Here is a 9,646-nt window from a genome sequence, read left to right as displayed (position 1 = left end):
AACTGCACACACACAATCAAGAAAATGGGTCTGTGTTCAAGCAGCAAAGGTCAAAATAAAAGCAAAATGGGGTCCTTGAGGAAGGGCTGTAAGAGCATCTTGTACCCCAACTTCACCTATTTTAGAATGGCTTGAAGGTTCTAGGACTGAAAACAAAGTTTCTTTTTTCAGATCACAAAAGGAATACATGCTCATAAAGAGAATTTTGAAAATACGGGGGGAAAATCAAGAAAAAATTTATGTATAATCTCACCACTAGAGAAGCCCACTGTTGAAATATAGCTGTATTTCCCACAAAATAATACAGTAACTTAAAAGTATAATTACTCTACATATACAGTTTTGTATCATTTTTTCCTTCTAGTGTTTGATAGTGAGCACTACCATTTCATACACTGCAAACCCATGGAAACCATGGCATAGGTACACTAGCGTTCACTGGCTTCTGCTGGGAAATTTAGAAATCAAGTCTTCTCCCGAGGATACTAATTTCTTACATATGTGTGGTTCTCTAAAGGCTTTTCAGATGCTGTACCCAATTTAGGTCCTCAACAGAACAGGGAAAATACTGTTATCATCTCCATGTAACAGATGAGGAGCTGAGTCCTAGAAGAGATGTATGCCAAACCCAAGGCCAGAGGAGTCTGGACGAGTGCCTGTGAGTATCTACTTCACCACTGCACGTGGTGTTAGAGGCAATCAAAGAGAAAACAGATGCTAACCAAACCTAAAGGCAAAACTGAAGTCCCAAACGAGCTCAAGTCTCCTGCTTCTATTAATGGTGCCGCCTAGGATCCAGCCTTGGGTGCCATCTTTGGAATAAGGCGACCCTCTCCCTTATTCCTTATCAAATTAAACTGTCAGGAAAAGTAGCTCTTTATTGACCACAAGATAACTGAAAATTCCGTAATCTGAAGTCAAGGCTATCTGTAACCCAGACCGGCCACCTTTCCTACCCCTATCCACTATGCACACAATGCAAGTTTTTCTCAAGGCAAAGACTGGTTCCTCTACAACAGAATCACTTGTAATGATGGTTAAAAGGTTTACAGGGCACCTGGCTGGCTCAGTTGGTGAAGTGTCTGACTCTTGATCTCAGCTCAGGTCTTGATCTCAGGATTGTGAGTTCGAGCCCCACATCGGGCTCCATGCTGGGTATGGAGCCTACTTGAAAAAGAAAAAAAAAAAGAAAAAGAAAAAGATAGTTTTATGAAGGTAGACCTAGGAATCTTCGACTTTACATAGTTAAGGATTCTTAAATATGAGAACCTTCCAGGCAAACTGAACTGTTTTCTTAGTAAACTGCCTACATTTCTCTGCTTCCATGCTTTTTTAATTTTTTTCCAGATTGTTACTTGTTTCTTTTTTTTTTTTTGAGATTTTATTTATTTATTTGGGAGAGGGAAAAAGAGAGAGAGAGCACGAGCAGGGGGAGGGGCGGAGGGAGAGGGAGAAGCAGACTCTGACTGAGCAGGGAGCCTGATGCGGGGTTTAACCCCAGGACCCTGAGATCATGACCTGAGCTGAAGGTAGCCGCCTAACTGACTGAGCGACCCAGGAACCCCTCGATTGTTACTTTTGTACAGAAGATTCCTCCCTTCACTTTCCACATGTTCAGATCCTGCTTACCCTTCAAGGCCCAGCTGAAATGGCACCTCTATGAAGTGTACCTCCCCAGCGGCCTCTCCCCTTTCTGGGCTCTCACGCACTCAGTGCTTATGAAAGAAATCAGCCTTGCTTTCCATGTCTTACTCTCCTGTATTTGAGAAACTACATTTGTCAGAGTAACTTGGTCACATATCCTTTAAATTAGTTACGAAACTCAGGACAACATTTTTCATCTGGAGGAAATACGGAGCCTCCGTTTATGCACAAGAGTCTTAGTTTGCACACAGGTGGTCATGCTCTTTGGATAAGACTTTCATTTGAAGCTGTTGCCAAATCTACTAGATACCTGAATCTAGATTCTTCATGATGACATCATGGCTTGTCTACTACTTCTCAAATATTTCTTATGGGTGTTTTAGAAAGTAAGAGTGACAAGACTACCAAAGCGATCTCATGATTGCGCCCTTTCTGGCAGTCAGACTGGGAAGTGTTCCGTGAAGCAGGTGCACTGAGGCTGTCCTGACATTTTCAGGCAGCAGGGGAAGCTTTCCGTGGTGTACAGAAGAGACCACACGGCCTAGAGTCGGGGTCACAAGTTCAGACGGATATAGGCTAGGCAGATAACGTAAATGAAGAAAGGTGGCTCTGGATGAGGTGCTACATAGCTCCAGTCACCAGGCATTTGCATCAAACTTACATTGGGAGACACGTGACCAGAGAACGTAAGCCCTGTGTAAAGAGTCAAATTGACTCTAGCTGATGGGTACTGAAGGAATGCAGGCCAGTGGTGCCAAATACTCAACATTTTCAAGAAAAACCACAAATTGATTCATATGAGACATCCTCTCATTTTTTTTTTTTTTAACTTTGCCACCTAATTCACATTTAAAACACTGGGTGGTCCGCATGGGTCAAATACATCTACAGGTAATTTATCTCACGCAGTAAATACAATGCCAGCTGTGACATAAGCTGGGCTTCCACTGCTCTCTCTTTCCCTGAATCCTGAATCAATGTTTGAGAGTCAGCACCCTCTACCCAGAGAGTCTGAAGGAAAGTAGAAATTATTTCAATAGAGTTCTCATTCCAGTGAGAAGAAAAAAAAAATTTCCGGAAGGCTCTAGAATTGGATTTTGCAGAAACAGTGAATTGTAGATGCTGTTAGTGGGATCTGAGTCCTCACTCAGAGTGTCTGAGGAGGGGAGACAGGTGTGGTGGAGGTGGTGGGGTTTATTTGTCTCTGTAGACCAGGGAGAGTATGTTGACTTTGTCATAGCTCACCCCTCAGCAGGTGGGAATAATTGAGGGACTGCATGCTGCTTCCCGTATCAGAAGTAGAGGCCCATGGGAAGTGGTTTCCACCAGGCCAGGGGCGAACTTCTAAGGTGGCCCTGACACCTTCTGGCTTCAAGCTGTGGCCTTAGGATGGTGACTGTATTTTGTAGCTTTGATGATAAAATGCCAACTAACAACTAGAGCATTGTTAGTATTTTATTTTGTAATTTGATTGACACATTTATAAACGTTGTTTATTAGTATAAGTGATGTGCATTACTAGTGTATTGGTTAAATTTGTGGGAAAAAAAATGCTTTGTGGGCCTTTTAAACCCCAGGAATCCCAATAAATGAGAGAGAAGGAATTCGTTTCAGCTTGTTTGATGTCTATAATTAGAGGTCATTATAGGAGTTCCTGTTCTCCTAAGGGGTTGTCACCGCCATGTTTCGTGGCCACATGTGGAGGCAGCTGTAATCTGCACAAGGTCAGTCACATCTGTGCCGTACGTGACAGTGGCAACAGCAATGTCTACGCTGAGTGCAGTTACATTTGTGTGTGGTGTTCATTCCTAAGCAGTCCCTCCACGACATCTGACCAGCTCATGACACAGTTCACCTAAGTTCAGGGGGTCCCTTTGAAGGCACTTTTTTGAGGGTTCATGAGCATTTTAGTAGCACTCTCTCTTACTTAGACATATGCCAATTTTTTAAACATCTTATTTATTTAGTATGAACATGAATTCAAAGCAAGTAGGCAGTTTCTTTTAGACTAGAGCAAACCTCCGGAAATTCAAGACAGGACTGCCATCATCAAATCTTAACCGCCAGAGAACAACGTCTCCATGAGGCTGGCTAGAAAAGACACTCCGGTTTTACCAGTTTCTGGACTGCTCCGTATTTAAGTAGTGTAGGCACTGTGGTTACGTTCAGGTTTTTGTCTGCAGTCATTATTTGGATTTTCTTCATAAGGTTTTTCTCTGACTTGGCAGTAGGTGAACACACATCTTTTACGGACATGTGTTATCAGCCCCTCTCCAGGGCTGGTTCAACCTGCACGCAGTCGGGGCCCAGCTCTTTCCGTAGGCATCCTTGGCACTGGTAAGCCAGGCAGCAACGGCGCTGCCACTGGGCGGCTCCCAGCCCAGCTGAACTCTTGCAAGCTGGACATGCTCACGTCCTCGTCTTTCAGATTCGGAGGCCAGGGCGGGCGGAGTACTCCAGGCAGTTAGAGGGCATGACAGGAGCCAGCCCGAGGCTTCGGTGCAGAGCGAAGCACGCCTCGGCTCCCTCCTTCCGTCTTTAAACCACGCGTGCCCCACACAGCACGCCGGGGAGACACAGCCCTTCCCTCAACGAAGCTGATCGCTGCCAAACCCCACAGGTAACCCCACAGCAAACAGAGAGGCCCTGTATTGCCGTCCCTCATAAGCCAGGGAGTAGTCGCGTGAACCAAGAAAGAGGTAAAAAGGGGACACTTGACAGGGCCTCGTAGTTGCCATGACCTGACTCGCACGTTGAGCACTCGAAACATCAGGGTACTAGGGGAACAACTGTGACCTATCTCTCTTCTTTGCTGTTGCCTAGATGACTAACTAAAGATATTATTTTTAATAAAATAAATGAAGACATATATTTAATGAATACCTTTAATAAAAATTTAAGATTGTAATAAAATCATAAAAAAGTAAAAGATTTTCAATAAACTAAATTTTTTTTGAAGTTTCATTTTTAATCAAATTGGAAAATGTTCAGAAAAAAATTCACATTTCTCAATTGTGTTCTCTGCAGAACATCCAGTTAAGCAACGACACGGACGAGTTTATTAGGAATGAGGAACTTGAGTGCGGCTGAAATAGTCTGTCATCTCCTCTCACCTTTGGGCAGAAAGCCATGCTGTTCGCTTTGTAGCATCTAAGGCTCTGGCAGCAAATTGGCCAATTTTGTTTGTTTCCTTTGTCTCATCTGTGGACCTGCCACATTTTTCACACAGGGAGGAAAAGAGGAAGCTCGTATTCCTCTGGACACTTCAGGGCGCCAGGGCTCAGAGCCCACCTTCCACTGAGGGTGGGAGGCACAGTTCAAAGCCTCTGTCTTTGTAATTGTTTTTTTGTTTTTTTGTTTTTTTTTTTTTTTTTATGTGACAGAGAGACAGCCAGCGAGAGAGGGAACACAGCAGGGGAGTGGGAGAGGAAGAAGCAGGCTCCCAGTGGAGGAGCCTGATGTGGGACTCAATCCCGGAACGCCAGGATCACGCCCTGAGCCAAAGGCAGATGCTTAACGACTGCGCCACCCAGGCGTCCCCTGTCTTTGTAATTGTTAACAAATGCCCCCCTGTCCCAGGAGGGAGACTGAGAGCTCTGAGCTGGCCGGGCACCCCAGGCCTGGGTGCACAACAAAATGGTCACCATAGACGTTTCAATGCCAAGCTGCTCTTCCAAGACATTGTCTAAATGCCTGGCTGCTAAAATGAACGGTGGCCAAGTAGATTCCAGAAATCTCATGGGAACGGCATCTGCTGCTGCTTCTCTGTTTCCTCTTTCAAAGCCCTAATAATACATAAAAGAAGTATAAGAAGATAACCTTTGAACCACCAGAGTGAGGTGTTTGTCTTGGGCCTGGGATAACCACTCAGCCTCCATATGTTTTGGTTCTGTTTTTTCCCCCCTGATATCTATGCATGGAAAGTGTTCAGCTCTTCCATAGCATTCTCTCATTCTTTCAGCAAATATTTGCAAACATCTCATGTCCCAGGAATGCTGGCATGTGGCCCTCTGAGGCTGGGGCTAGTGCAGTGGCTACTGCATATTAGTAACTGCTGAGACGACGGACCTTCAGACTGTCGGACAAGCTTCGACTACTCAGAACAACAAGGATAAATTCAACAGAATGGGTGATAAGCCTGGGTTAGTAGTTTTCCATAAAACACGGAGGAGTGACAGGAACCTCCGTGGGAGAACTGGGCAGGGAGACAAAATTATTCTGGAATCTCCACATCCACTTCAATCATGATTTTTGGTACTTTCTTTTCTCTCACCCCTTGTGTTCTGCAAGGCGCTTCTCTCAGATAGCTTTGACTCCTTGCCCTGAGTCAGTAATTCAATAGCTTATACCTACCTGCATTACAATACTTCTCTCCAGAATGGTCTTCACCACAGAGAACTGTGGGGTGGTTACAATGGCACTAAACTTTAGGGGCCCCAGGGAGATATAGCTCTCCTGCAAGAGTGACATCCGCCAACCCTAGGGCCCCCTGAATGAGAGGGCAGGTGGGTCAGATCCCTTCTGGGATCTGTGAGACAGGAGACCCCACGACTTCCCTGTTCCATCATGGTCACCCCTCCGACAGCCAAGGAGGAATGTGATGGGAAATTGGTGTTTCAGCAGCGTTCCTAGCTGGACATGATCCAGAGAGACGGCTGCTCTGATCCTTTGACTCCAGTTCTCAATCGTGCTTCTCTGGTACCATTCTTCATTGGACCACCCCTGAAAGCTGTGCTCAAACCATATTTCCTCAGTGAAAACATCCCCTCTAATGTTGCCACTTTCTGACCTTTCCCACTCCACGGCTGCCTTTCCAAAGAGCCGCACAGTTCACACCATTTCTGCTTCAGCCTTTCCTTCATCTAGCATTTCACGATCAGGGTTCAGTGCAGACATTTTAGGAATCGCTTTCCTGGCCCTCAAGGATCTCAGACAGTGATCAGGGGTTGTCTCTCACTCTTTCTTCCTTTCTTTTTTTCTTCTGTGTTAGATACATGGTAGATAGCCAAGAAATGTGTTAGATTAATTTGTGCTTGACCCATTAATTTAGGAGGAATGATGCAGAGAGAATCTGGTCCTTGCCACTTTTAACCAACTCACGTGTCTATTCAAAAATACTGGAAATCTCTTCCATAAGAGAGGAACTAGTCATCAGGGAGCATCTACTTAAAGATTCTGTGTGATTATGCTTGGTTGATGATAATTTGCTGAGAAATAGTCACTAGTCTTCAGTGGGGTATGTGTGTGTTTCTTCTCATACTACTGTCAAAGAGTTTCTTATCAGAGTAAAGTCTTACCATTGCTTATTTCCCTTTGAAGGGCAGACCAATACGTCCATCTGTTTCCTTTCATTTATGCTTAAATCTCGTTCGCAGCAGTTTAAATCTTGTCCGCAGCAATTTGAATATGAAAGTCCTGTCCCTCTTGAAATAATAGAGAGCGCTTTCCATGGCTTTGACTTCCTTCCACAGGACGGCTAGGACATCACAACAGAGGAACACTGTCATGACCTTTAATGTTTCTCTTTAATAAGGTGGGAGGAATTTCAAAGAATGATATACCCAATAACTCCCACTGAGAACTCTGAACTCATGAGTTTTTCAGTCTTTCAAGTTAGGTGACTCTATTTTGTTGAATACAAAATAATCTTACATTTATTTGTCACAAAAGAAAGGGAAGAAGGCCTGGGTAAGAAATGTGACTGGGGAATTAATCTGCAGTTTACAGCTGAGAGAAGCAAACTTTAATGTGGGTTTCGCATTCCAATTGTCTCCTCCACCACTTCAAAATGTTTGCAGTCACATAGGGTTAAGATAATGGCCATCAGGCCATTCTATTGTTCACAACTCTGGTCAGAGATAAATGAGAATACGCTTCCCTGCTGTGCAAACATCCTTTTTATTAATACTGGGTGAACAAGAATGTAAGCACATTTGGCTGCAGAGAAAACGAACAGAATTGGAAATGCAGAATATTAAAGCTCAGAGTCTAAGATCAGGCTTTCAAAGTACAAGTGAGTAAAAAGAAAAAAATATTACAGAACAAACAGCAGCATTGCAATGAAAATGGATCAGCATTTTAAAGCAGAATTGTAAGACCGACGAGTTCCACTGGCGTGCCCAAGCGGCCAGGGCATGGTCTGCTCGTGTAGGAAACAGTTACGTTGCTTCAAGAGTGCGGACCACTCTCACCGTCTCCAAGGTGCAATCTTCTAATCTGAGCTCATGCCATTCACCTGCACATTTGGTAATGAACCCCCCCAAGGTGTCTTGTGACAAATAGTCTATTTTCATTTATTGTCAAAAGCTCTTAAATTATTGTTTTATCTTATATGCCCAAAGACAGCGTGTCTTCCCATTTAGAGTCTAAATGGTTGGAGGCCAAGGACGGTGCCACGTTCATTTCCACAGCAGCTATTCCAACCCCTTGCACACAGCAGGTGCCAGCAGCGCCACAGTGAAAGCCCACAGGGCACCATCCACTTGTGTTGGTGGCACACCCAGGAGTTGTGCGGTGCAGCCCCCGGCAGGCACCCAGGGAGGGCCTGTCAATTTGATGCGATCCAGGGAAGTCTGGCCCAATGTAAAAATTCTTGCCTATTGCTTCAGTGGCCTGGGGAAAAGGAAAATCCCTCAACCTTAGTGAAACACAGTGCTGCTGCCTTGAATAAATGCTGTTGGGATTTTTAAAATACTGAGAAGCGTCATACATGTTTCCACTTCTGGGTGCGAAGTCGTCTGCACACATGCATTCTTGAACCAACGAAAGCCATGAATGTACAGTGGCCAACCACCCAAAGAGACTGAAGCCTAAGAGGATTGCTCACATTTAGAAAGTGTCTTCCTACTTTTCATGAAGGAAAGTATATGTGGCTAGCTTTCTACCTTCCGAGACCATCCTCCCTGACCTAAAGATCGGCCTGGGCCTCATAAGAATTAGATTTAATAGAGAGTCAGTGGAATAAATATTGCATCTGGCAGATGGAGAACACAGACATTTCTGACTAGGAGGATTCTGCCCATTTTTCATACCAGACGAACGTTCTTTGGAGCTTCAGAAGTTTCAATTCATCAGCAGGAAATGAGATGAATTCTTTTATGGATCCATAAAAATGTATAGCTTCTATTAAATAATATTGAGCATGTTCCCTTTGAACAGACGGCTCGTGTGAAAACGGAACAGCCACCTGTAACCAGGGCTTTCAGCGATATCATTAATGGCCATTGGCTTTCTAGGAATAAAGCAATGTGTTCAAAGTAGACCTTATAATTAGGAGAATGTGCTGTAATCAAGGATCCGCATCCAGAAAGCTGAGAGAGAAAAGGGCCCATTTGGGGGAGAATGGTCTTGACTCTTTTGATTTTGCAAAGCTAATAATGTTGGCTCGGTTTGACTTCTCAGGGCTGGAAAGAGACCAATACATTAGCAATGCTGATTGGCTTTTAGGAGAGGTTTCTGAAAAGAAATAACTATGCAAAAGTAAATTAAAACCTTCAGCAAAACTTGATTTTCATAGGTCAGCTGTCTGGGTTTGAAAAAGTAATCCTACCTGATCGTTCTCTGTGTCCATTTATCTTTGTTTTCTTTGTTCCTTTCCCCCTTCCCGCTTTGTCTCTCATCTTTTTTTAAAAATTATTTTTTCTTTTTGTAATATGCTTCTGTTAGACTAAGATTTTCATCTTCAAATGCAGCATTTTCAAGAAAATGTAGAATTTTTACAATACAATAAGCTGATTTGCAATCAGTGAATGCACACCCGCGCAGGACATGCTCGCTTTCAATTGTGCTCACATTCCCCTGATGTGAGTGGAAACACGCAGGAGCCCCGGTCTTTGTAGACTTCTGGCAGTACAAGGATAAGTAACAAAATAAAGAAAGTCTCTCCATGAACAGTGTGATCTGCGAAGATGAGACAGAGGCCCTGGGATCTGAGTGACTATGAAATATCCCTAATGAACTCTCTTGCTCCGTTTCCTCTGAGCTCCCTTCCAGAGCGCAGCCA

General features: G+C 44.1%; 1 pseudogene; it reads right to left on the bottom strand.

Moving 5' to 3' along the window:
- Window positions 1–3,700: 3,700 nt before the first annotated feature.
- LOC123783298 (thioredoxin domain-containing protein 17 pseudogene) lies at window positions 3,701–6,114 on the bottom strand (annotated as a pseudogene).
- Between the last annotated feature and the right edge of the window lie 3,532 nt (window positions 6,115–9,646).

Source organism: Ursus americanus, chromosome 1, assembly GCF_024610735.1.
Source record: "Ursus americanus isolate L20-20 chromosome 1, mUrsAme1.1.p, whole genome shotgun sequence".
NCBI lineage: Eukaryota > Metazoa > Chordata > Mammalia > Carnivora > Ursidae > Ursus > Ursus americanus.
This window is presented reverse-complemented; position numbering and strand designations above follow the sequence as displayed.